Genomic DNA, 27,594 nt, shown 5'->3' with positions numbered 1-27,594 from the left:
AGCAAGTGGAGGCTGCAGTGTATTGAATCAGAGCTCACTACTGTTGATCTAGCCAGATTCTGCAGTCACCACACCCTTTTCAGGCTCTATGGGAAGCTTATTGACCCACTGTAGAGGGGTGGTTGCAGCTTTCTTCCAGTGCCAGAATTTCCCCTTCAGAAACCTTTCCTCTGCCAGGAGACCTGTGTCCTGATTTATGTCAGCATAATCTGGGGTGAATCCAGCATACTGTCTGACATGCATGTCGGTCAAGAAACCCTATCATTACTTGTCAATAATAATGTATCAATGGGGCATGGTATGGAATCAAAAAAGGCTGTCTTCTTCCACACACAAATTGAAGCCAAAATGGCTGTGAATGCTCACAGAAAGAGCATACCAGCATGGTTAGAGTAAAGATGATAATTGTATGTTGTCTAATCTTATCTGGATATGTCCCCTCTAGTGGTTTCCTGCTGGTAAACCGCAGAAAAGTGAGCCAGTAGTAAGTGAGCTAGAGGAAATGAGATGAAACATTGTATGCCCCTTTGGTTAATAGGAGGTTTGTTTCAAGGATATTGCTAATTAAAACAAACAGTGTTTTCCTCCATCTGGGTTTTCACAATCAGTTTCAGGGGATGTGGGGGAAAAGCTGGTTGCACTGAGGGTTATTTGTAGTGTAAGAAAGCCATTTACATGAAATATTAGCATTGTGGTAACCTTCATTTTTTACAGACTTTTTAATAGTGAAGTGTAAAGTAGATCGTTTTACAAATTATGATGAAAGTGGTTTCACTTGCACACAGTCAAAATAAAAAAAGCTTTAGACTGTTGGAATTGATCCTTCAGCCCTGACCTGGGGCGCACAACCTTCCATCTCCCCATGTTCACTTGAATATTGGCTACAGCCTCTTCATGCCAGTTGCATTCAAACCTAGGGCTACTAGACCTGCAGAATTACCATGTTTACCCAAATCCAAAATGACTTCAAATTCAAGACAACCCCTCAATAATTAGATTCTATACATGGAGACTTATAACTGTGTTATAATTTTCCATATTTAGAATCTAATTAGTGGAAGGTTGTGTTAAATTCATCCCTCCACTGCTGTGGAGAAAGCAGCAGCATGGAGTGAGAGGCCAGAATCCACCTCTTGCTCCCTTGCCACCTGCTGCCCTCCCCATGCCTATCCTCCCTTGCTCCCTGTCCTCTCTACCCCCTCCACTTCCCTTCTGTTACTGAGGCCTTGCCCCACCAGGGAGAAGTGCCAGCAGCACTTGGTTGGGCCAGGTCAGGGTTGAAGGGACTGGGAGTCAGAGTAGAAGGTAAAGGTGGGAAGGGGAAGTTGGTGGGGACAGGCTGCAAGTTCTCCTGGGTGATCCCCCATAGCCACATAATGGTCTCCTCCGTTGCCTCATCCCCACCCTGCGATCTTCCCCATGCTCTCCCAGCTGCGTGCCCTCTCTGTTGCCAATCCCAGCTTGGAGCAGGCAGCATCTCAGCTCTCATTTCAGCCCCCAACCTGGGGCTGAGACCAAAGCTGAGCTGTCGCCTGCCTCAGGCCAATACTCAAATCCAAGGTGAGAGGCTTCCCTGCCCCTCACCCCATGCTGATTGAAGGAAAAAACTTGGTATTGGATTCTAGTAAAAACAGTATTGATTCCTGTGGCTCTTCTTGATCTCTGCCAGTGTTACCTTTTACACTGGGTTGTGTTGGAGTGGCCCAAAGAGAGAGTGACTGGTGTATATGTATATGAAAGCCATTGTGTTTGCATCTTCTCTGCCCAGAAGTCCCTCCACCCCAAGATGGAGAGGTTCAGATTATGCATAGGGTCTTCTATGAGTCTTCTGTACTTCTGTGGATTTCACTTTCATTGAATGCATAAGAAAATATGGACCAATATCAGAGGAAATGTGTTGGGGGTGTGACCTTTCTAAATAGTTCTGTAATCTTGTGGCTGATATTTATTTATTTACCCGTTTTACTTGGATACCCGTAGCATGTGGGGTCATTCTGACATCCACGGGCCAGATCTGATTCACAGGCCATATGTTTAGACACCCCTGCTTTAAATCAACCTGTATGGGATTTTTGAACCACCAGTAGGTTAGCAGATTCTGAATCTGAGCTCCATATGTGAGTACTTGGGGAAGCATGTTATGTTGGTGCTGATTTGAAAGTGAGGTGGGAGTAGACATTTGAAGAGATGATAACATTTGGTTTTTGTATATCCCAAGTGTTATGACAGGAGAGGTACCCTTGCTGGCAAAATTCTAGTAAAATAGATCCCATTAGGGTTGATCTGGAAGTCAAAGGAAACTCAGCCCCCTTCCATGTAACCTTGTCCTTCTCTAGTTACACTTTCCATTTTTAGGTTTTGCTAGGACTGGGCATTTTCACCCTCTTTCTCTTCCTCCTCCTTGAATGGATCCTTGTTAATGCAAGCAGCTCCTGTTTACTTCTTCTCACCTGTACTCTGTCTCCTTTCCTTTGTTGTTGTTCTGTTGACTCCCTGAGGGCATACAGATGGTAGCCTGGCAGAAAAATGAGGTGATACTACATGAGAGAGGGAGAGAGAAAGAGGGGGGGGGGAAAAAAAAGGCTTCCAGCAAGAGTTCAGATCTCAGATTGTTGTGACACCATAGCATTTACTGTATGACAACAGCTGTTTATTGGACCTTGACAAGTTGCAGGTAATGTGGTATTTTAGGAAAACAGCCTAAGCACACCCAGTACACTGCATGCATCTTATCACACCTGCTAATATACCATGTTCCTGCCATTTATCACATTCAGTAAGCTAACAAATATTTTTACCTGGTTGCACTGGTATATTAGGTAGGCTTTTTAAAAGTGAAACTTCCCTCATTTTCACAGTGCTACCACAAGGCCTAGGGACCTCTCAAATCAAATTAAAGGCTTATAAAGTAGACTTTAAATGGCATATTGACCTTGTATTTCTTCTCTGCAGAGGTTGAGGGTGGGTGGGGGGGAGGAATTCATTTAACTTTTAAGTGCAGGAAAGGAGTTAATAGTAAGGCCACAAGGTGCATACTTGTAAGGATTTCATAACATAGCTATGAAGGATATAGAAATGCCCCTGAACTTATAGGAAACCTTGAACTTTCAATCAATTTTCCTTAGCATATTGTTCCTTTTGAGAAGATAGGTGAAACAGTAAATATTGTTGGAAAAATTGTTCCGTATCCAAGAAGCTTTATGAAATACATCTTATAAAAAGAACTCACCAAGCAGATGTCAAATGCTGTTTTTAGCTTAGAGGATGTAACAGTGCTGTTTGTTATGATATGTCAGCATATCACTATATCAGATTCAAAATATTTTACATGTAAAATAGCCACACTTGTAAAACAACAGTTCAGCAACACTGGGACGTAGTAGGCAGGGGGAAAAAAATAAAACTAGCCACAGTAGGATGAGTCATTTAGCTAGACAAGTTAAGCAAAACAAAGCTAGAGAAAACTTAAAATCCTATAGGGAGATTGCCTGAATATAGTACTGTATTTCTAATACAGCCCAGCAATTGATAGAGGACACCTAGTGGAGGTTTGTAGAGACAGCACATTCCTGGTCAAGGCTTGTCTATATAGTGCTGCTCCTAACTTTCCTTGCTCCATGCAGCAGTCATATATGAAATGTGTGTGTGTGTGAGAAGGTTAGACATCCAATGAAACAAATTGCACCAGCCCTAGTGGAGAATCCAACTATGAGACCTTTTAGCCTCTTGTTCTCAGACTGGCAAGATTGTGGGAAACAAATTCTTGGTCAAATTGTGCTGTAGCTTGAGAACAAATTTGCCAGAGACCATTTTTCATGACTTAGTATTAATGTACATTTGTCAAACTGGGAACAGTAATGATGGGATGTTGAGAACTTTCAGTCCTGAGCCAAAAGGACCAACAAGTGGAAAATCTGAGTGGGGGAGGTGGAGGCTGAAGAGGAGCAAATAAGGGGAGGAAAACTGTAAAGGGATTGAGGGAACTTCTTGAGGGGATATTAGGATGGACTGAAAAAGAGTCTTTTTTTTGGTGCCATAACTTTTCCCTTAGATCAGGAAACTGAGTGACAGCAAGAGCCACAAGGAACAAGAACTGAATAACTGTTATAAAGAGCTTAAACTCTAGAGAGGCACTTGGTTTTCAGAGTGAGACTCAGAGGTATAAGTAGCCAAAACACTACAGTAATGAGACTATGGGCTAGAACAAAATTGCAGCGAATGCTGCAGACTGTGCTTTGTCTTTCATTTAAATCTATCTTAATTCTCTGGGTTGAGAATTGTTTCTCTTGATGTGAGATTTCCTGGGTTAGCCAGGGTTTTAGAGGAATTATACTTCCAAGAAAGAGAGTGTTTATCAAATGGTCATAATGGAGAACCTTGTTGTTTCACTTGCTGGTTTTTTTTTTCTCCGAGTTTCTTTGTTCCTCTTTCTTGTTTTGATAGACAAACCTTCCGTTGCTTAAGCCGCAATAGTCACTTCAGCTAAAAATAATAATATTCAAAAAGGAATCCAAATACTAAGTAATTTACATACCGTTTGTCAGTGCTTGGGAGTAAATCGTGCATCTGTTTTGTTTTCCCCTCTGTTCACATGCTTTCTGTGTTCAATCTACTGAATGAGAGGCTAGGGATATATTTCTGATATTAAAACAATCTAAAAAGGATGATGAAGGCTAAGAAACTGCAATGTGAACTACCATGTGTCTTTTGAATGATGGGAGTACATGTGTTATTTCTTCTTTACTATTCCCTTTTGCTCTGTTCCTATAGGAAGGGTAGGCAGTAAATTGAATTTTACAAGACAGCAGGATACTTGTAAATGTCAACACGCAGCCTGCTTGCAAGGCCTGAGACTGGTACAACCAGAAAGTTACATACACAGAGACAGGAAAAAAGGTAGCACAGTGGGTTTGCTTCTGTATGTTCTCTGTGTTTTTTTTTTTTGTTTTTTTTTTGGGTTGGTTGGTTGGTTGATTTGTTTTTTGTTTAAAAGATATTGCAGGCCTTGTTGTTTGAAGTAGCTGATGAGAAAATATCACAGCAAGGATCTTGATGAAAGTTAACCTCATACTTATTTTGGACCCTCATCTAGGTTGGCTTCATGATGGCACATTTGGCATTTTGTCTTAACTGATCCTGATAATAAAAGTGGGGAAATTCAGGGTGGTTTCTTTGTCAAAGTAAAAAACAGATGTTGATTGAATCAGCTATTACACCAGACTGATACTGTGACGTGGACTACCAGCAGCAAAAAACCAAACGTTTTCCAACAGCACAGCCTGGGGTTGTCACAGCTCCTTACTCCACATGAATGTCACTTCTACTTGCATATGCATGTCATTCATGGAGGCTTATTATTTTTTTTAACTGGGTCTTTGGAGTGCCACCAGTGCTTATTCCTGGCTATCTATAGTTAGTGCTCTCCTGTCGGGCTCCCAGAAGAAATGGGACTTACCCACCCTGGTCTCATTCAGATACCTTGGAATCTGGGACTGGAAGGTCGTTCAGTGCCCTATGGCACAGAAAATTGGAATAGGAGGCCATGGCATGGACATAGGAGGAGGGTGGAAGGGAGAGGAGAGCCTAGAGGTGGGCTTTGGCAGAGTTGCCCAGGGTCTTTAAGGAGAGGCCAGTTGAGATTGCAGCATCAAGGGCCTGACAGATTCCCTTTGGCTTTCTGGTGCAGGGATGAATCCTTGAAAATTAGGGTTGGAAGGGACCTCAGGAGCTCATCTAGTCCAACTCCCTGTGCCAAGCAGGACCATCCCCAAACAGCTCATCCCAGCCAAAGCTTTGTCTAGCCGGGTCTTAAAAACCTCCAAGGATGGAGAGTCTACCATGTATCTGGGGAACCTGCTCCAGTGAAAAAATTCTTCCTAACATCTAACCTAAACTCCCCTTGCTGCAACTGGAGACCATTGCTCCTTGTTCTGCCATCCGCCACCACTGAGAACAGTTCAGCTCCATCCTCTTTTGAACCCCCTTCACCGATTTGAAGGCTGCTATTAAATTTCCCCCCTCAGTCTCCTCTTCCGCAGACTAAATAAGCCCAGTTCCCTTAGCCCCTCAAATGGAGCCCTGCCCCCCAGCCCCCTCACCATTTTCACTGCCCTCCACTGGAGTCCTCCTGGGGCTTGCCCAACTACATCCGAGCACCCTCCTGCCCAGGTCCCCCCAACAAGACCCCCCCCACGGCTCTTCAGCACCCCCTCCTTGCCGCCATTCCACGAGGGGCGGGGCCAAGGGCAGGTAGGCGTGGCTTCGCCGCGGGCAAGTGGCTGCGCCGGCTTCTAACGGCGGGTGAGGAAACCGCTGAGGGCGGGGAGTGGGGCGGGGCCAGAGGGAGGAGCTGGAGCGCGCGTGTTGGGGAGACAGGCAGAGAGTGAGAGACAGAGGGCGAGTGAGCGTGCGGCGGCGGGTCGCGCTGGCCCCCCTCTCCCTCCCTGCTCGCGCCGGGCGGCAGCAGCGGGAGACGCGGGCCGGGCTGGGCCGGGGCGATGGGCGGCGCGCGGCAGGTAAAGCTCGCGGCGGCTCCGGCTGCACCAGTGCGTGGGGAGCGGGTTGCACGGAAGGACCCCAGTGCAAGGGGACTTGCAAAGGGAGACCCCAGTACGTTGGGAGGTGGGGAGTTGCAAGGGAGGACCCCAGTGCGTGGGAGTTGCAGCGTCCCGGGGCGGGGGAACCTGTCCCGGTGGTGGGGGGCAGGTGGCAGCCGGTGCGGGGCAGGACCTCCAGGTGCGCGGTTTCCGCCGGCGCCGCTCCGCCAACTTTGTGTCCTTCCCCGAGCAGGGGCGGGGCGGGGGTGCCGGGGGCTGGGGCTGGGGCCGGGCCCCGGGCAGGGCCAGGGCTGTGAGGGGGAGCGCGGTGCGGGAGCCCGGCAAAGTTGGGGAGGAGGAGGAGGAGGAGGGGGATGGCTTATGTAAACCCGCCCGCCTGCCTCTTTCTTCCCTCTTTTGTGTGCGCCTTCACTTCTGCAGCTCGACGCTAGATGGCCGGCTTGGCCCAGGGATGGGCGCTGCCCGCGGGCTCACGTCCCTGCCCGCCTCTGCCCCTCTCTTCTCCCCTCCCCGTGCTCCAGCTGCCTCCTGCACGGGCCCTGGCAGGACTTCCCAGCCGGCTCGGGAAGTCCTTTTTTTTTCACTTGTTATTTGGCGCTTCCCGCTGCTTCTCTCTCTCCATCCTGGTGTCCTGCCTGCTCTGGCTAGTGTAGGAAGCTGGCTTTTTTTATTTTTTTTGAGTCTGTATCTCCAATTGCCAGAGGGCATTTGGATAGACAGATGTGCTGACTCTAGAAATCCAAGGATGCCCTTCATGGAGAGTGATGTGGCAGCGAGGAAAGTTTGAGGTTGGATCTGAGGGGAAAAAAACTTTCTCATGAGGAGGGTGGTAAAGCACTGGAGTAGGTCACTTGGTGCAGCAGCTCTCAACCTTTTTTTTTTTTTTTTTTTGGGCTCATTTGTAAACATCGAGGGCCAGCCTCCACCCATTGCCCCTCGCTCATGAAGACCCCAGCCTGCCCCCCCAGCAGCCCCTCTCAGACTGGGACTCTTGCAGCCTGCAAGGGCAAAGCTCTGGTTTCCCAATTTATTTGTCTTTTAAGTTTGTTCATAGCCCTTTCATATATTCTTGCGACCCATTTTGGGGTTGCATGGGTTGAGAAACGCTAACCCAGAGAGGCTGTGGAATCTCCATCCTTGGAGGTTTTTAAGACCCAGGTAGACAAAGCCTCGGCTGGGATGATCTAGTTGGGGATGGTCCTGCTTGGAGCAGGGTTGGGCTTAGATGGCCTCAGAAGTCCCTTCTTCCAACCTTCATTTTCTATGATTCTGTGGTATAAGGACAGGTATCTTCCACTTGGAAACAATGCCATTGAAGTTGCCCCTTTGTCTAATAGTTTGATGGTGTTTTTAAAAGAATAATGTTGTTTGTTTATTTAATCTTTTTCTACAGCAGGATGTTGGCAACTACAGCTCCCCTGAGTTACCTGTAGCAGGTTAGGGTGTTAGGTCTGTGTTGTGTCCAGGGTGATGGGAGTCTTATGCAGAGTTCAGCTGATCGATTGTATGGGGTGTTTTGGATAAGGATGATCCTGCCTCAGGCAGGGGGTTGGACTAGGTGCCATCTGGAGATCCCTTCCAGCCCAACTTCTCTCTGATTCTGTGTCCTGAATTTCTGTTTTGCCCATCCTTTTTTGAATCAAGTGGCAGGGTGGGTTAAGAAACTGCTGTCATTAAGCAGTTCAATATGAAAACCTGCTTTTGGTCAAAAGATCATTCTCAATTTTGTTTGGAACAAACAGTGTGACATGCTGTTTTCTCCAGACACCACTGGGTAGGCAGATTTCAGCTTTAGATTCTTCTAACTAGGACCTCCTATGCATATATTGATGACATTTCATGAAGGCTAGACATTGGGACCTTTCTGTGGCGAGTTAGGGCATTAGATCTCTTTTGCAGAGTTTATATTATGGATCTTATGTTCTTCAGCAGTCCCTTGTAGTTGAGGAGGATGGTCTTCCACGATTGTTTTATCTGTGTGGCCAAAGATGTCTGGTGAGGTCCATCTAGGACTGACAGACTAATGCAGCTTGAATATGCGTTTCCATGTGGGGTGGGTGGTACTGGATTTTTTTTATTTGTCCATGACACATTGTTTCTTTTGGTCCTGCTTTTCTGTTTCCTGTTGTCATGCAGTCTCAAAGTACTGAGATCCCTGCAGCAGACTCATCCTCCATTTGGGGCAGTTCTGGGTGATTAGTCTCCCAGGAGTTGACACTGATGTTGCTTGGATTGTAGAGGATGATCCTGCCTCATGCAGGGGGTTGAACTAGATGCCCTCTGGAGGTCCCTTCTAGCTTAACTTAGGTCTGATTCTAAATCTGCAGTTATTAGGTTTGCGTAATACTTTTAGTTCTGTCATGATACTTTTCTGATTTAATTTAAGGCACAGCGCACCAGACCTTGCTAGGCTGATCCTAGGCCCAGTCTTTTGCTTTTTGTTTAATGCGCTCAAAACTTAGTGGCACACAGGAGTAGGCCCTCATATTTGCAGTCTGTCTTTGGAAGATTTGTTTTTTAGAATCCAGCTTTGAAATGGATTTTATTATTAATGCAAAAGATGTTTAAATTGTCAAAGATTGTAATGCATTATGGAAAGTTGAACATCACCGAGGCTCCACAACAGTTGATTCATAATTTATGTAGTGTTCATATAAAACAAGATCACAGAGGTCTCTGAATCTATTGTCTTGGTTTTGCACATCCAGTGCGTTGTCTTTACAGTTCATGAGGCTCTTGGATATAATATGAAGGAATATCTACTTGTTAGGGTGCAATACCATTTAACCAGTGACATTTTGATCAATGATGGAGCACAGCATTCTCTTATACCCAGAGTATAACATGAAACCTAGAATTAAGCTTAAACAGAAACAGAATCCCTCATAAGTGGTATTCACATACCACACCTATGTTAGGGTGTTTTTAAAATGTTTCTCTCCAAGGAGAATCAGTATTTGTTTTGGCTCTGATAGCAAATAGGATGCGGATTCTTTTTTTGGCAGACATTAATTATTGATGTGTGCCATTCCCCAAGTGCGTTAAGAAACACAGTTTTGAATGAGCAGAGCCAAAAGAGGAACTAAGCAGAACAGTGGTCAAAACAGGCAAAATCATTTCTCTTTCCCTTATGGCTTGACATTTACAAGTGAGCTGAGGCAAGCCAGCTTTCAGTTTCAGCTTTGTAGTGGACACAGCAGTCAGTTATCGAACCCAGATTTTTAACGTGTAGAGCATCAGTTTGTTCTGCACAGGCAGTTTGTTTGTTTGTTTTTTAAGCTTGAAGCCTCTCACAGATTAACTGGTTTGGTAACAATGGGCAAGAGCTGCTGTGTAATTATTAGGGAGATACAAGATTCAACTTATAGATATTGCGGTTGTGGAAGGAGGGGTGGGGTTTTGGATTATCTGGTTTCTCACATTAGTCATCCATGACTCCCAAACAGTAGCAATATCGACAGCTTGAATTGAAATCTTGCTTTTGATAAATGCCGCTTTGAGTGCAATTTTTGCTTTGCAGTTTAAAATGCTTTACTATTCTTCTGTTGTTTATGCCTAGACCTGACAGGTGATTGGACAAACTAGATTGTGGATCTGGGAAGTAAAGAATATATGACTATCTTTGCATTGCATAGGTTACAGTATTGGATTTATAGTCACAATCTGTAATATGATGGTAGTTTAATAAGTATCTGATTATTTAAAGCTATGACTTCATAAGCTAAAGACAACTAAAATGTTATTTAAAATGGCTTTTTATTTTTTTTGCATAGAATCTTATCCTCTCACAATCTTAGTGGGCTGGGTAGTTTTGAGTTTAGGGATACCTGTTCTCTCTTCAACCTATTCATTCTGCCTGAATTTGTGGGAGGTACTGGGAGCTTTGTTATCTCCGGCTGTTCAAATGACTGCACGATGACACGTAGTTTATAGCTCTGATAAACAGAATAATTGTTCTGGTACTTGAAAAGGATGACTGAAATACTTACTGGTGTAAAAACATCACATACATTATAAGAATGATCTACAGATACCTGATGCATAATAACTATTTACACTCTAAAGAAATTATAGGAACTTAAAAGAAGTGCCAGTCCCTCTCTCTCTCTAACTTGGTTTAATTTTATTGCAGCAATGTTAAAGAGTTGACCTGTCCTGACAAAGGTAACGTTGGTGAAGACTGGAGATACTGTTTTTGTTGCCTGTACTATGAAGGCCTCTGGTCAGTGCTTTTATAAAGCCGTATGTAGGAAGAACTAAAAGAAGAGTTGGATGTTTCCAACTTGTAGGTCTTGGCTTCAGCTCAAAAAAAATAGACCAGAATGTTGTAAGTTTTTAGTGTTATGCTAAATTATTTATTAGAACCTAAGTAGGAATTTGGGATTGGATCATGAAGATGTAATTACGTTCTACAAGTGGGTTGCTCCAGTTTCCCTAATGTTTTAAAGTAAGCCGTTGACTTTTACAGAATTAAGGATTTCTTTTTTAAAATAAAGTTTATAATGTTGGTTTTACTCTTTCAAATTTGTAATGCATGTGAATATATGCTCTTGTCTGCCCACAGCTTCAGGAAGATTTCTTGGTGCTGCTTATACATGTTAAAAAGGAGTAACTGCTGTTTGAGAGCAAGGACACTTTCTCAATTTCACTGCTGATGTTGAGGATTTTGTGGGCTTGTCAGATAATGAAACTGATATGAACTATGTTAACTTCACTTGAGCCGCTGTTGAAGGCTGGAAGTACTGTAGGAAGGTCCTGTAGCTGTTTACAAGAAGAATAAATAAAAGAGGCTGAAAGAGAGACAAAGAGTGACCAAGGGGCAGGCCAAGTGGAGGTGATTAAGTTGAGATACTTCTCCATTGTCTCAAGACTCATAGAGTGACATTTTGACTCGGAATTCTGAGAGTTTTGCCAGTAATTTCTATGGGGTCAGAATTTTGCTTTCATGCATCCTGAAGCTGATATTGAAGGGACTCTTATGTAGGCTTCAGGACATCATTCTGGCAGGAATCCTCACTGTACTTCTCTTCTTCCTTAGCTTCCCCTAGGGAAACTGAATTTTTAAATTGGGCAATAGTTGCAGACTTCATTGATGTTGTATTGCTGCTCTGTCTCCTTTACTATCCTGGAGCCAAAGAAAATGATAGGTGTCTGGTTTAAAAAAAAAATCCTGAATTACCTGGGAAGGATTTGATGGCGTTTATAGTAGAGCACTCTCAATCCAGTTATAACGACTGGAAGCTTACGGGTAAATTCATATTTCCATTTTCCAAATTACTTTCATTCCCTCAATCTTTCTTTATTTTACACTTCAACAAGTCTTTGATAAAGGTATGGAATTGATGTTATCTATTAATAAAACTAATGTCTAGACTTTGCATTAATACTACAATAAAAGCTACTCTGAACGTATGTCAAGGGATGGAATAACAGTATTAGATGAAAATCAGAATGTTTCTTTTGCCCAGTAAATGCTCTCCAGTTGTTCAGTTAATGTATTACTAGGCTGCTTGTTTCTGAGCAAGCGTTGAGCCACTGTGCAACAGACTGCAGGGCCAAAGCTACCCATCTCTGGAATTTCTTAATGATGGATTTACTTCATAGAGGATTTGCATTCAGCACAGTCAGGTCTCCAGATAAATTGTTACAGGATAGGAAAGAAGAGTGGCAGAATAGAAACAAGGACAATATACAGCTCTTAATAGCCAGTAAAGATGCATGTTAAAATATTTATGGCATGTTTTTCCTCTCATAAGAATGAGTTAAAAGGGAGCCCTGCAATTAATACATAGAGGAGCTGGCAAAATTCTGTTACTGGAAAAGCAATGCAGCCTTTTCATTTTGTATTCTATGGAGAGCCTTTGTGTAAGTGACAAGTTAGAAGTTAAATCTTTTTGTTTCTGAGCTTTAGAAATTATACCCCCTTTGGTTGTATTAATTTGTGGTTTCTAGTTCAGAATGAACCATTTCCTAGTTTTAGGTCTGTTAAGTTGCCTTCAAGAGCAACTCTTTCCTCGGGCATGTTCATACATTCTGGGTACTGGAAGCAAATATTTTAAATGTTCTTAATTTGAAATGCTGTTTCAATACTAGCATGTCCCAGAGTAAAGAAAAAATGTACATGTTTGGATACATGTATCTTGTTATGATTATTTTACTTACTCCTGTGGCCAGCTGCTTTTGAAGAATGAGGAACACTTTAAGGTGAAGAGGTTATCCTTGCTGTTTTGGTGGAGTAAAGTAGATCCAGTCATTGCTTTGTCAGGTTGTCAGGACAACAGCTTATTGTTCTGGCTGTTTTTTTCCCCCTTTATCAATGGAGGGAGCTGTTCAAAAGAACGACTGGCTGCCCTGCCACGTTGGGGCTGCAAAGATTGACATTTGTGATTTGGGTTATGTATATTGCTCTGGATTTGTCAAGTAAAAATTCCCATTGATGAATGCAAACCCACTCTGAGAATAATTGTTAGTTGCAAAAATGCAAAACATTTTGTTTATGTTTACGTATCGTTGCCCTATTTTTCTCAGTAGCACTTTCATTACATCTCTGTTTTCTTCCATTTTGAGACTCAAAGCAAAATGTTTTAAATTTGACAGTGTGGAACTTGTGATATGGGTTGAGACAAGGCAGGAATTGGTTTAGGGGCTACATTGTGTCAGTTTGCATAGTCTGACATTGGAGAGCTAACAAGTAAAACCACTGGGGATCCCTGCTCTCACTAGATTTATTTGGTCATGTCTGCCATGAAAAACATTTCATGGAGTGATTTGATGGAGTGTCTAGTGATAAGCTATTTGCTAATCTTATTAGTTTTGCCAGATGGAAATTGGATACTCTTTTGTTCTAAAAGTCTGTATTCTCTGTAACATACCAAATAGACAAGGAATGTCCATTATTATACCAGTGACTTGCGCACGAGCAACATAATTTCTAAGAAAGTAGCTCTCTAACTGTGGTAAAAAATGTTAAATAATTATAACTATATTTATTTTAGTTTGTTGACATGCTCAGGAAAAGTCTGTGGAGGGGGAAGAGACTTTTTTAAAGAAACAACATATGGGACTTGTTTTTATGGATATCAGTGCATCAAGAAACTGTCTTCTTTCTTGGTTTAGGAATTGCTTAGATTTATGTGTTGGGTGTATTTGTCAATTAGCAGTTGTTTAGGTACTAAAAATCTGTCCATGAGAACAATGCTCTACCGTTTCCAACTTCTTGCCAGACCAGCAATTTTTCACTCCTGCTTTCATTCTACTGTGGGGTTTGTAATGTGTGCCTACTCCAGTTTTTATCTTCTTGTATCTTTATTTAGCATTTGGCTGCTATTTTATGTATTTTGGCATATTACAGTTTTATGAATACTGCAAATGTCAGGCATTGTTTCAAAGTCACGGATATGCAGATATTAATTTGCATGCCCAAATGACCAGCTAGGTATCGAAGTCACCATTTGCTTGTGAAAATACTGTGGCTTTGTGTAAAATGTGTATTTGAATATATGATCTCCGTGTATCTGTGAAAAACATCCAGACTGACACTCCTCACAAATTCTTTCTTTTCTCTTTCCTTTGTAGACTGAATCCAACAATGTCAGCATTCCAGTTGATTCATTTCACTATATTCAGTGTCCCCGTAGGTCAGACGTTGTCAAAATTTTTCACTGTGAAGACAATGTTTAATAGAGATTCTCATGGTTTATTTCTTCCTCCTTATACAATTCTGTGAAATATGCAACTCTTGAGCCCTGCAACTACAGAACCTTTTTTTTTGTGGGGGGGCAGTGATACTAGTCCCTTATGTGTACAAATAATATTAGTTTAAATGTGTTAAATCCTTTCCTATCTTTTATATGCAATTTAGCAAGTAGTAGACTGCAGTATCTGTTTTGCATAGTAGCCAGTTCTCTCTAGACTACAACCATGTGGTTCACAGATTGGCGTTGGTGATTGGAGCAGTCTGAGAACCTCTGCTAATCAGAAAACAATATTAACAGGTCTCATAAGCAGAGCATATTATATCCCTATAGTGTTGCAATCCTAATAATAGTTTTAAGCTGGTGCCCAAGTGCTCAGTCTGTTCATCTTTCAGACCTCTCCATCAACATCTAACTTCAGCAAAGCTACATTGTTTGCAGAAAAGCAATCTGGAGCAATTGTAGTTTTGTGTAAAATGTGAATGTAGAGATGTCTTGTAGTTTGTGAGGATGGTGGGCTTGGTATAGAATTGAGCAAGAATTTCAGTTGTTATTCAACTGTAGTATGCTTTTACTACTTATCCATAGTAAAAAGATTGTTTTTTGTCACGATGTTGACACAAGTGATGAAATGTCTAAGATGAAATGAATATAATATACTTTTCTTGTGTGCTGGGGTAGGTGGCAGGGCATTGAAGAGGTCCTGGAGCCTATGCAGGGGAAGAGGAGTGCAGCTATACTGAGCCCCCAAGATTGGGGATGGGGGGCAAAAGCAAGTCACTTTTTTTTTTTTCTATTTCTAAAATGGGAGGTGATGGCAGCCCTACCAGCGTGTACTGAGCCTCTACATAGAATTCTCTCACAGGCCCTAGAAAACTTGCTAAGACTCCAGAGACATGAGTGTTATGGACTTGTGCTAAAGTTTGTCCCCAGTTGATTCAGGTATAAATGTTTTCGACTCCCCAATCTAAAATGACCAAGTAAGCAGCCAGATTTGATGCTAGCACATTATTCTCTTTTTTTGCCATTGACTAGGAACTGGTGTTCCTTACCTATATTGAGCTGATCATGGAATTGGGAGGTCTTTTGACTTTACATGTGCCTTGATTAAATAAAACAATAGTAACCCACTAAAGGAATGCAGATACTTACAAGTTTAAAACTATAATTTGGGACTCAACAAAAGAATAAGCACTTAAAGAAAATAGCATCCTTTCAGGTTTTGTCCCAGATATAACTTACTCACCTTGTCACTGAATTATAAAACATGAATAGCAATGTTCATGTTTGAGCATGTGAACATGCACTAAACTACTCAACTGGCTGTCTTCCAAAAGATTGTTTCACATTTAGAGTGAGCAGGACAATTTGAGTTTGAAGCTGGCTCTCAGCCAATCAAAGCAAGTGATGTAACTACTGATTCAGCTTCTTTGCCCTGACTACTAAATTTAGTACAATGAAGCCTTGGTAATCCATGCTTGATTTATCCATGTGGCTAGATGGATGAAATATTTTGGAGGCATTTTACAATCTATTTTAGAATCCAAGTGTAAAGTCCTCGAGACTGATTATCTAAAAATGATTGGTCTTCTATGTGTAGTCCAGGCGTGGATCCAGAGGGGTGCAGAATAGGGATGTAAATATCATTTAAAAATTACCTGTTTAACCTCCTCAAATTTATATTGGTTAGACAGTCCCACTGCAGACAGTCAGGGTGGTATGGGGAGCTGGAACCAAGGGTGATATATGGGACTGGCAAGTTCTGCTGTCAGCTGGAAGAAGTCTGTGGCCACAGCAGGTTTTGTGTGGGGAGTGGGCATGTAGCAGTGCCTGCAACAACAGTGCAGGGCAGCAGGGTCCCCAGCTCCACGCTGCCCACTGTTGGGGAATGACTCTGGCAGGGGCTTCCTGGGAGGTGGTTTCATCCAGGCTGCAGTATTGTGTGACTTCTGCAGCAGGGAGAAAACTAGCTGTTAGCTGGGGGAGTGGGGTCAGGCAGAGCTGTGGCAGAGCCAGCAGGGCTTAAATAGGAGTGAGCTCAGTGGCAGGGCTGCCATCATGTGCTTTAGGGGTGGGTTGTATGGAGCCAGGCACCCCCCCATGACTCCCCATAGCATCCACAAGGGCTCCCGCCTGCTGGGACAACTGTGTGCTTATGTTACGACCAGGTGTCTTCAGCCTGTGGGCACCCACAGCCCAATGCAGCACTTCTGCCTGTCCATCCACCCCCCGGACTTTGGCAGCTGCTGCTTGGGAAGGACCCATGGTGACTCTCCCAGCTTGGGGGCATGTGGTGGATGGACATGTAACACAGGATTGCACTTGAGGCATCCATCTGTGGGCTGAGTGCCCTCTGCCAGGAGCCATGGCACTGGGGCAAGCACTCAGCACAGCAGGAGAAGTGCTGTATCCGCTGCTGGCTCTGTCTGCATGGGGAAGGGATCATGCTGCTACCTTTCTCATCTGGGAGGTGAATGTTAAACAGTGTAAGTGTAATTACCACTTAACCTTTTACATCCCTAGCATGTATGTACCCCACTTCCTGAACACTTGGCATGGGCAGCAGTAAGGGACTTCTTTAAGCCCTCAAAGCAAGTAAATTCACCCCTTGCTACTTCTTACCTTTCCACATTCAGAAACCTGTCCCATTTCCATCCTCTTCCCCTCTCCTGCCCCTGGCACAGCCACCTGTCCTTGCTGTTTTGTGGGTGAGGGCAGCTCCAGAACTGTTCCTGTTGGGCTGCCCAGGGGGTGGGCTCAGCCCAGTCCAGCAGTAGCAGAAGCAGCAGAAAGCAAGTTTCCCCTCCCTGCCTGGTCCCTCTGCGTATTCTCTGCCAACTCAGGAGCAGGTGTGGGGAAGGGAGAACTCAGCCACCTGCTGTTGTGTCCTTGGGGACAGCATGAACACAACAGCACCAGACCAGAGTGGGGGGCAGGGGGTATACTTTTAAACAGGAAGAGGAAGGGGGGATTTTTACCTGCTTTGGAGACTCAAAAAATCCCCAGCTGTTGCTCCTGTGACTTGGTCTGCCTGCTTTTTGGGGGAGGGGGTGTGGACTGTGGGTCAAAATACAGTGTTTGTTTGGGAGGGTTTTGATAGTTGGTTCTGTAAAGATCCTGAAAAACCCTCTAGCTTTAAAAGGTAACTTTTTTAAAAATACTTTTTTAAATCTATGCAAATAGTGGTTGAACCCAAGTGAAAGGTGTGAGTACATGCTTAGCATAGCATAACAAACACTGTTGTTTTGAGCCAGAAGTGTATTAGATAAATGCACTTTTATCTGATAGAAGCAGGACATAGAATGGGGAGAATTTTATGTCTTTTATTAGGGTCATTTTAATCCTAGTGCTTCTCAAGTTGTAGAGGAGGCTGGCTTATTGCTTCCTGAAGATTTATGCTTGCGGGGGGGGGGAGAGGGAACCTTCTCTTTCCACCATTTGCCTGATGTATGAGATTTGGAGAATCTCAGGACCTGTCTACATGTTCATAGATATTATCATATTAAAGGCTGCAAATACGGATTTTTATTGCAAACCTGTCTCATTGGGGTGCTGGTGATTTATTAAGTTTTGGATTGGCAACCCTAGGCTGAAACCCTGTTTAGTCCTAAATCATGGACAGTACAGGAAACAATAATACATATAACACTTGAGGAACTTGGGTCATTGAATCTTGTGCTCCCTGCTCCCTCCCTCCCCCCAGGCTACATTCAGGTCATTAATGCTTTTCATAAACTGCTCAAGCATTATCTTGAATCTAAGTTTTTTTTTGTTGCTATTGCTCCTATTGGAACGCTTTCCAAGGATCTCCTTACTTTTAATCAGTAGGAACGTTATTTTAATTTCCAGCTTGAATTTGTTCTTGGTCAGTTTATACCTGTTTGTTTTTGTGCCAGAATTGACCATCACTTTAAATAGCAATTCTCCATCCAGTGCTGATAAAAAAGCAGTTATATCCTTCTTGCTCCTTATTTTGCTAAGCCAAACAAGCCAAGCTGTCTCCTAACCATCCTCCTAGTCTGTCTCTACACCTTGAACCTTTCTCAAACATGGGTGACCAGAAGTGCACATAGTATTCTAGGTAACACCTCATCGGTGACTAGTGCAATGGCATTAATATTCTCCTGTCACTTGGAAATGCCTTTCCTGAAACACCCTGGAACATGCTGTATTTTCCTTTTTTGCTGCTACATCACAATGTGGGTCATGGGCACCGTGCAATTTGAAAAATATACTTGTCTTTTTTTTTCCTTTTGTCATTTCTGACCAGTAGGGCATAGTGAAAATTTGAACTAGCTCTTAGGTGTATGATATTCCACTTCATACTATTATATTTCATTCTGCTTCTGTTATCCAAGTTGTTAAGGTCTTCTGGTTTTTCCTGGGTATTGTAATGCTTCTCTGTATTGGTTACATCTCCCAACTTTGTGAATTCTGCATATGTCATTAATGCACTCTTTCTAACACGATGGCCATTAATGATCCTGGAAAAGTTCCACCACTAACCTACTTCCATCCTGATAGTTCTACCCTTGAGCTAATTCTTGGACTGATTTGTGTCTTCCCTAGGTAATTAATGAAAATATTAATAACTGTTAGTCCAAAGCCTGATCCTTGAGGAACTCCAGTAGTAAATACCCTCCATCCCAGAAATTCCCCTTTTCTCTTTCACTGCAAGCCATTATCACCGTATCCTTTTTAGTCAGTTCCTTTTACAGTTTGTATTTTTTTACAGGTCACTTTACAATTCGTATCTCTTTCTATTTAACTAGCAGTTTCCAATGTAGCACCATATCAAATGCTTTATTGCAATCTAGATTGGATCCTACTGCATTTCCTCTCTCTGTAGAGTCAATTGTCTTGACAAAGCATCAGATTTGTCCAGTGTGATCCTCCTATGATAAATCTGTCTTGTGTTTTTATACCATTTTTCTTTTTTTTTTTTTTTTTCTGATTTCTTTTTGTTGCCTTACTAATGTGCCTCAGTGTTGACTCAGATCACTTTAAAGGACAGAGGGCACTTTAGGACATAATGACTAGAGTCCTTTGGTACTCCTAGTAAAGTGCCACCACTGCAACATCATCCCAAAACTACCACAGATGCTGTGATGTGTATGCATGTGTTTGTTTGTTTTTCTTTGGGGGGGGGGCAGTGTTTATATAATAGGCAATTTAAGATGTATATAAATTTTAAATACAGATGAGGAATATATAAGCTTTTGCTCAGGGGTTCAAGTCTAGGTTAAAATACATAATCTAGAGGCAAAAAAATTTCACTTCTTGCTCTGACAGTGTGATTACTTGTATATACATAAACTTAGAGTGTGAGGGAGTCTCCTTAATAGTGTGGTTCGCTAGATTTGAATGTTATTCTTGGGATGAAGCAGGTTACTCCTTAAGTAAATATCTGAAAGTAATAGGATATCTATTTAAAGGCAGTTACTATAGTAAATAAAATAGGTTAACCTGAATTTATCTTATTCTACTATAAAAAGATTTCAGTTTGTGAACTGATTTGTTTGTACCAGCTCTTATGAGAGAGAAGGACAGTAAGTAATTGCATTGGAAAATGTTTAACCTTCCAAAAAAAAAAAAGCTTAAATAATCCTGGATGTAGTATTGTGTCTTTAACTGTTCTAGGGGAATGACCCAGTAATTCATGAGCAACTGTTTCTCTCTAGCTAATGTGGGAGTTCCATATTTTTGTGAAAAGTCAAGTCAGTTGCTTGTTAAAGCATTCCTTAAACATGCATAGGTTAAATTTAAGATGTTGGCAAAATGAGTTAGGAAGTGAGAGTATTTATTTTGAAAAGACTTTTTATTAATGATAGAACAAGAAGATATGTCTTTGCCTTCTGAGTGGTCAGTCAGGTGGTATCATTCAAATTGTAACTTGATAGTTAATTATTGTACATTAAACATGATATTGTTAAATGTACATAGTTCTTTGCTTATTTGTAAATATAAACAAGTACAAGTTTGCTAAAAATACTATATTATAGGAACTTGTGTTAATAAGTGGAGAACAAGGGAATAATTTCCAGTAGTGTGTATATAGACTCTCTTTTTTTTTTTCATTTTCCTCAACACTTACCATCTTTACCCTGTCTGTATGATGTCATCCATAATGCATGTACCAGTAGGATCCTAAGTACTTTACTTGGGTTTTAAAACAAAATCAAAATAAAGCATTCACTACAAATGTGCCTTTTCTGGTCCAAGATGAATGAATTGCCCCCCCCCCCTTTAATACCTCATTTTTCAGAGATGACTACAGTCAGATGTCCTAATAATGAGACTTTGCAAAAAACTGATCTTTTTTAAAAATGGGGGGCGCTCTGTTGTTCTGAACATTAAGGTAGTGGGGATTAGGTGCTCTGCACTTCATGGACAGCAAGTTGCTAGTTGTGCAAAATACAGTGCAATCCTTCAGCGTGCTTGCTGACATTGACACTTTTCCAGAATTCAGTGGTTTATCTAAGATGGGGCTCTACAGCCTGTGACTCATGGGCCAAATCTGCCTATGGAACCTTTGGATCCAGTCCATGGCCATAGGCTATTGGCAGCATTCGGGAGAGAGGGGCATCGGTCGTGGGTGCTCTCCCCATGCTGTTGTGGGAATGAATGCCAGCGGGAATGCTAGCACCTGCCCATCTTATTCCTCCGTCTGTAGGTAGAAAAGGTGGCCTACCCTACACAAGGCTCAAGTCTCCACCCAAAAACGTCAGCCTTTAATGGGTGTTGGGAACTTTGAATATCTAAAGCCCTTGACACCTTTCCACAAGTTTCTTGACCACTTGCAAGAGTAGGAGAGTCTTGTGGATAGGGAACAGAATACCTCTTATATGGTAGTAAACCTTTTGATCCTGGTCACTAAACTGCATATGGGCAGCAGTAGTCCTATGATATGGGGATGTCAGTCTTCCGGTAGATAGGGAAGTCCTAGGTGAATCTGGAGATGATGGCAGAGGCCAATTTGAGATTTGTATGTTTGACTGCATATATAACAGTTCCAGAAAGAAGGAATCAGAACTCTTGGTAGAGATATGATAGCTTTTATTAGATCAACTAGACAGTTGCAAAAAAATTTCTTTTTTTGCAAGCTTTCAGGCATGTACACCCTTTCTCAGGCATGGGAGAGTACAAAGATTGTAAAATTTCTTTCGGGTGGAAATGAAAATTCATATTTCACAGGAGAGCTGAAGGAAGAAGCTTGTTGACATAACCCCTGTTCCTCACTTGTTCATCTGCAAATCCAGATGATCTCAATGATGATCTAATAAGCAATAGTAAAAGCTTCCTTTTTTTCATGCTCTCTACTTCCATCCACCTTAATTAGGTCTTTGACTTCCAAAGGGAGTCATGGATCATGATTCTGGATCAATCTTGCTGTGTGTGGTTGGCTTCTCTGCTTTGCTGGTCCAGATTGGCGGTAACAAATGCCTTTGTTTTTTCAAGTCCTTTTTACAAAGCTGGATCTGGGGTTCAGAATCAAAATAGTAGAAAATATAGAGCAGAACCTTTTGGAACTTCTTACCATACTGCAAGCCAACATCTGCCTGGTCAAAGTGAGCTCCTTTCCCCAGGATGCTCCTGTCACCTTTACTGCCCCCCCTTTCCCTGTATAAATGCGTGTAAATGCATTTTATGATAGGTTTTCCTCACGTGAAATAAAGCCCACATCACAAATACCACAGCAAACCAGTACTGGAATCTTTGAATTGTGGAGGATAATTTTAATTTTATATAAAATAGGCAAAGTGACAAACTTAGGTGATTTATTTTTTGCCTACAGAGGGAGTTAGGGAGTTTACTTTCCTTTTGAGCCTTCTAGCTCAGAGACTTGCTTTTAATTATTGCACTTTTCTATCATTAGTGAGACAATGCGGATGAGGAGGAGGGAATAGTTAATGGTTTTTGTGGAAATCTTAACTACCCCTTGCTAACACTACCCTACGATTTGCATTAAACCCTTTCTTTTGAATCTGGGGTATTACAGATGAAATGAATCAGAACCCTTAAGGGTCAGCAGGATGTTTTTTGCATCTTTCTGAATATATGTAATGGTAATCTCTCTCTTTTTTTGGTGACTGGAAACATAAAGGGAAAGCTACACACAGATGTGTGTGTTGCTCACAAGTTTACTTTTTAAAATAAAATAATATAACCCTGAGCAGAGCAACTGATGCAACACTTTCAGTAGTTTTCTTTTAACCTAGGAGGCATATTGCTCTTAATTCATACCAGCCATTTTAAAAAAACAAATCCTGAGCACTGTACAATATGTAATTCACTTAATGAACAATGAAAGTTAAAAACAGTGTGGCTGTAGGTAAAAAGCTTTTCTGCATGTCAGATGGAAGTGGGTAGCCACAGGTGGCAAACTTCCTGAAATAATTCCTTTTAAAAATATTTTATAAGTAAAATGTATCTAATTCTCTCCTAATCTGCATAGAATTGTTGAATGTTCCTCCCACTGCTTATTATTTGTAGTCAGGTTACCTGTTTGTCTGTGCTTGGCTTTTTTTTTAAGCTTCACACCTCCAGGTCTCAATTGTCTTTCCCTAGGGCCCTGGCTGTCTCCTCTTTTAAAAACCTTATTAAGCTGAAGAAAAAAAATGTTGTTTTCCTTTTGACTCAGCCTGATAAAATTCAGTGTTCAACAGTGTAACTTGGACTCCTCAAATCATGACTGAAAGAATATTTTTCCCCTTCTTTCTTTCCTTCTGGATAGCACTTTGAATTCCAGGCATGCTTCCAAACTAGTCCAGCAGCACCTTGGATCAAGGCTATATTTGTTCTTCCTGGCCAAACTGTACTGGTCAAAGGGAACAGAGAACAAGGAACAAAAACACATCAAGAATATGAGAATAGCTTTATCATGTTGCTAGTAGCGTAGAGAGGGAAAGGAATGAAGTTGGTAATGGTTCAGAAATGGAAGAGAGAATTTTTTCTTAGCATAACTGATCTCTTTTCATTAATGACATACCCTCTTGATACAGCATCAGCATTGCATATGATTGCATTATAACTAGTGCTGAGAATTCATTAATATGGGCATTTCGTCTGACTTGTAGAGTTCTGTGGGTGATCATGAAGTCTTGAAAATTTTTCATTTGCCAGAAGCTTGTCTGATCCCTGAAACCTCTCCCAAGAAGGGGTTATCTCAATTGAAATGGGGATTTTGAAAATGATGGTCTTCAGACATTGTACACTACTGTCATAATCCCCAGTCTCCTGTTATTGCTGTGCCTCACTTTTTTTTTTTAATAGCTTTTGCTAGCTGTAATAAGCTGGTATCTGTTCAGGTCAGTGGTTTGGTTGCAACCTCCAAAAGAAAATGCATTTTCCATGTTTGTTTAGGGGTAGGTGATTACATTGTTTGCTGTGTTGAGATTTTTGTGATGAAACAAGGGGTGGCTGGTGCCTCCTGAGTCCGGGGGGCACAGTTTGTGGACAGGTCTGGCGGCGGGCCAAAAGCCCCATATCCACTCCTATACTGTGGCTTAGTGCCACCACCTTCCCCCTCCCCCCCTTCCCCAACACGCTGTTGGCCTGCACAGCAAAAAAAAACTGCTCTGTGCTGTCGGGGGCCAAACTTAGGGGAGGCACGTGCCCCCCCCATGTCTCCCCTAACAGTTGCCTGTGGATTAAACCATTCTTATTTAAGAAAAAAAGTCCATTTAGTTCCACCGAAATTAACACACGATGTGAATCTACTTTGAGTTACGTGAAACAACATTGCTCATTAGCATTATGAGGATATGGTCTGAACTTTTGATGGTAATTATTTTAAATGTAGTAATAAATCTTGAAGAGGATTTATATGTGAATTAAAGACAAATTAGCGTAAAGGATGTGGCATTGTCATAAACCTTTTCTTTTCTTGTGAGCCTCTAAGTTTCCCCATCAGCTACAAAGTGTCAGTCTGAATAAACCTTTGTAATATCCCAGTTAAACCTATTTGCTCTCTTCTAAATTTGCTGTTACTTAAAGGATCAAAGCAAGCTCTGGGAGGAAAACTCACCCCTTTTATTATGGTACAAACTTCTTTAATTATTGTTATTATTATTATTATTATTTTTAAAATTGTATTCACAGGTCTATCAATAACATTTTTTTTTTTTATAAAGAACCCAGGCTATACATGTATTTGGTGACAAAAGGACTGTGATGGACAACCATACAAATACACTGATAGAAGCACCACACTGTCGTGCTATAAGTAGAATGGGAAAACTTCCTGATTGGATGCCAGTCCAAGCTTTTGCTGCCAAACTGTTAAGTCTAATGTACCTTTTTGATTTCCTCTTAGAAAACTGATGGTTTTGCATTTTCTCAGTACTTACGGTAAACAAACCAATCTAATACAGCGCAAGCCCCAGTCTGAGGCAGATTTCTTAGTGGGGATCTTTCTTCTTCCACTTGCATTTCTTACCCACATTCAGAAGGAGTGGGCTTCTCTTTTTCTTTGCTCTGGGACTTATGTAAAGAGAAACGGATGAGAGTAGAGCTATTGAAGGCATTCTGTCTTCACACTTGCTCAGGCATGGAGAGATTAAGTAAAATGAGGGGATCTGAGTGCAGAAAAATACTGAAGAACTGAGCCTATCAGAGTAATTAATCCCTTATGCTAAGGAAGGCTTATACACCAGTGATGAATATCCTGTTGGAGAACCTCAAGCAGTCAGATTTTCCTGGGAACACATTACTGTAAGCTGCATAGCTTAGTTGGTAGGGTGACTGGTAGTGAACTGGAATAATTTGGGTTTGATCCCAAATGAGGGAAGTGGGTTTCTACTTCTATTTAACCTCCTAACCAGGAGCTACTTGGGGCTAAAAAGTGGCCAAAGTGCCACATCACCTCCTTCTTGTGCCAAAGTTAGAGATAGTGGAGCCCTGCCTCTGTTGCCTCAGTGGGCCTGTAAACAGGGCACCTTTTTTTACATTGCCCTAAAAATTTACTGCTAGGCTTTATGATAAAAATACTAGTATGGAGTCTTTGGCTAAATCCAGACATGCAGGCACATGTGGTTTGTGGCACTGCAGAGCACTTTTGTAGTACCACAAACCACAACCGTTGCACATTAAATCATGTGCAGTGTTGCTGATTTGCAGTGCTGGGGCAAAATTTGATACCGGGATTTTGCAGTAGTAAAAAAAATAGAAAAGGAAAAAAGAAAACCCAACAAAGAACACATGCCAAAGTGGGGTACAGCGTGCGTTGAAATGGGGGAGCAGGCAGTTCTGGGCTCTGCCGTTTGCTGCTTCCCTGTGTCCATGTGCCTGAACATAGGGGCTCTACCTCCTCACCTGTCTCGAGTCTGGGAAATCCTAGGGTCAAAAAAACCCTTGTGGATAAAAAGCAGGGCGGTGCATGTGGTGCAATGCACACTACCCAAAACTGAAGCCTGGCCAGCTGGAGCCATACTTTAACTGCTGGCCAGGCTCTCAGCTGCAGGAGTGCTGTGGCTGCAGCTTTCCCAGTCCCCAGGACTTGAGGTAAGATTTGTTGGAGCAAGCACATTTGCTGGCCCCAGCCTTCCCTACCACACCAGGGGTAAGTTGCTGAGTGCCAGAGCATGTGTGGCACAGGCATTACCTGGGAACAGGTAGCAGCGGCGTAAGATATGCCACTACTACTTGTCCCAAGGGAACCAAATGTCCGTGCTTGTCTGGATGTGGTCTTTGAGTTTTGTCAGTCAGATGTTCCAGTTTGCTCCTACAGAAAAGTCGGTGTCAAATCTATCCTCAGCGTGTAAGAGGGTGATAATTTTGAGTAGTAAAAAATCTAATCATATGAGGTAAGGCGATTCAGATATAATTTTCAGCTCGTGATACGTGTTGGGTCAGGATAAAGTTCTTTTCACCTATGCAACATTGTGGACATGTTGAAGTATGGTGCTTTACTTGCTTTCTGATCTACTGGATATGGGTCACTGCTAGAAACAACCTGATGGATTTATGGTCTAGTATAGTAAATCCTGTATAGTGATTCTTGTCATGTAGCTGGTAAAAATGGTAAATAAGTTTTACATTTCCAGTATCAAGTGGAACCGTTTCCTTTGCATCATCTATTAGAAAGTACTACCTCTACAACTTAAAATAATTATAGACAAGTTGCTATTATGATACTGGAAGAAAAATAAATGTTTCATCAGGATTTGTTCTTGTCTTTGACTTGCTTGTATTACCTTGTGCTTTTGATTGAGGGGCTTTGAACAGACTGTTTTATAGTGCTTTGAGAATGACATTTTGTAGTGTGAGGAAAATGAAGCTACAATTAATTAAAAATAAAAACCCAACGATTTATGGACAGTGTTAATCTGTCATAGGTCATTTTAAAGTAGAGCTGCATTTGTTTGTGCACAAAGGATACTGTTCAAAATTAGAATGCGAGATTGTTAATGAATCATTCTTCCCCATGAACTGTGTCTCTCTATGGGATGCTGACAAGGTCATATTTTGACATAACAGATTTTTCTCCAACTAGCTTAAATCTAAATATGACAAAAAGTCAATGTGGTCAAAACACTCCTAACTGCTGAAATCAGTGTGACCTTTGAAGATCATGCATGTTTGTACATATAGTATCAGATTTACTGATATGTGTACATAACTTTTTTGTTTCAGAAAATAACCTGCTGTGTATGGTTACCAATGAATTTATGGCACTTTTGAATTAGCTGTTGAAAGGGCAGTTATAAATGTAGTAAAGTTTTGCATAATTGCATAGTTACTTCTCAGCTTCAGCCTCCTAAAGGCAAAAACATCTTTCCCCCTTTTTGTACTTGGTTTAGGGCTGTTGCAGCTTGTCATTTTGTCGTTTAGGAGTTAGAGTTGCTAGCCTTCAAGAGTCGTGTTACAGATGGGATGGGTTGATGCTGTTAATATTCTGCCAATAACTGAAGGATTCATGAAACTTTCCCAGTGATAAGGACACAGCTGTTTGTGATACTGTCTTCTTCAGAGAAGTTATCTTTGGAGCTGTGATTTTGATTTGGGGCAGCAGTAGCAGCTAAAGCAGCTGCAGATGGTACATTTTCAGCTTGATGCTGTGGCAGTTTGAGAGGGTTTTTTGCATTTCTTTTGTTGGCATGTAACAAAAGAGTAGCATAGTGCTTGACCAGCTAGATCAAGAGCATTTACAGTCTAAAAACTTTTTACAATACAGATGTTTTTTTCCTCTGCTAAAATCAAAATACAGCACTTCTGTTTTTCAGAACAGAGGCAGCTATTCCAGGAATGTAGAGTCTGTACTTCATGATTCGCATATATTTTCAAATAATCCTTTTCTGCCTGTGTTTGTGCCACTAAGTTTCAACAGACTGAGAAAAATAAGT

The 27,594-nt window shown here is 41.8% G+C and overlaps 1 protein-coding gene across 9 annotated transcripts in view; it reads left to right on the top strand.

Annotated features, from left to right (window-relative positions):
• Window positions 1-6,450: 6,450 nt before the first annotated feature.
• The window catches only part of SIPA1L2 (signal induced proliferation associated 1 like 2), a 258,723-nt gene continuing 237,579 nt past the window's right edge, over window positions 6,451-27,594 (top strand). For 8 of the 9 annotated variants that reach the window (XM_090044154.1, XM_090044128.1, XM_090044110.1 and 5 more), the window contains exon 1: window positions 6,451-6,515. The gene's annotated coding sequence lies outside the window, so the exon portion shown is untranslated. The remainder of the gene's footprint in view (window positions 6,516-27,594) is intronic. The other variant, XM_090044101.1, reaches the window with a different exon arrangement.

The sequence above is a fragment of the Crocodylus siamensis genome, chromosome 1, assembly GCF_052110815.1.
Source record: "Crocodylus siamensis isolate JL-2025a chromosome 1, ASM5211081v1, whole genome shotgun sequence".
Taxonomy (NCBI): Eukaryota; Metazoa; Chordata; order Crocodylia; family Crocodylidae; genus Crocodylus; species Crocodylus siamensis.
Note: the sequence above shows the minus strand (reverse complement) of the source record. Positions and strands in the feature narration are given on the sequence as shown.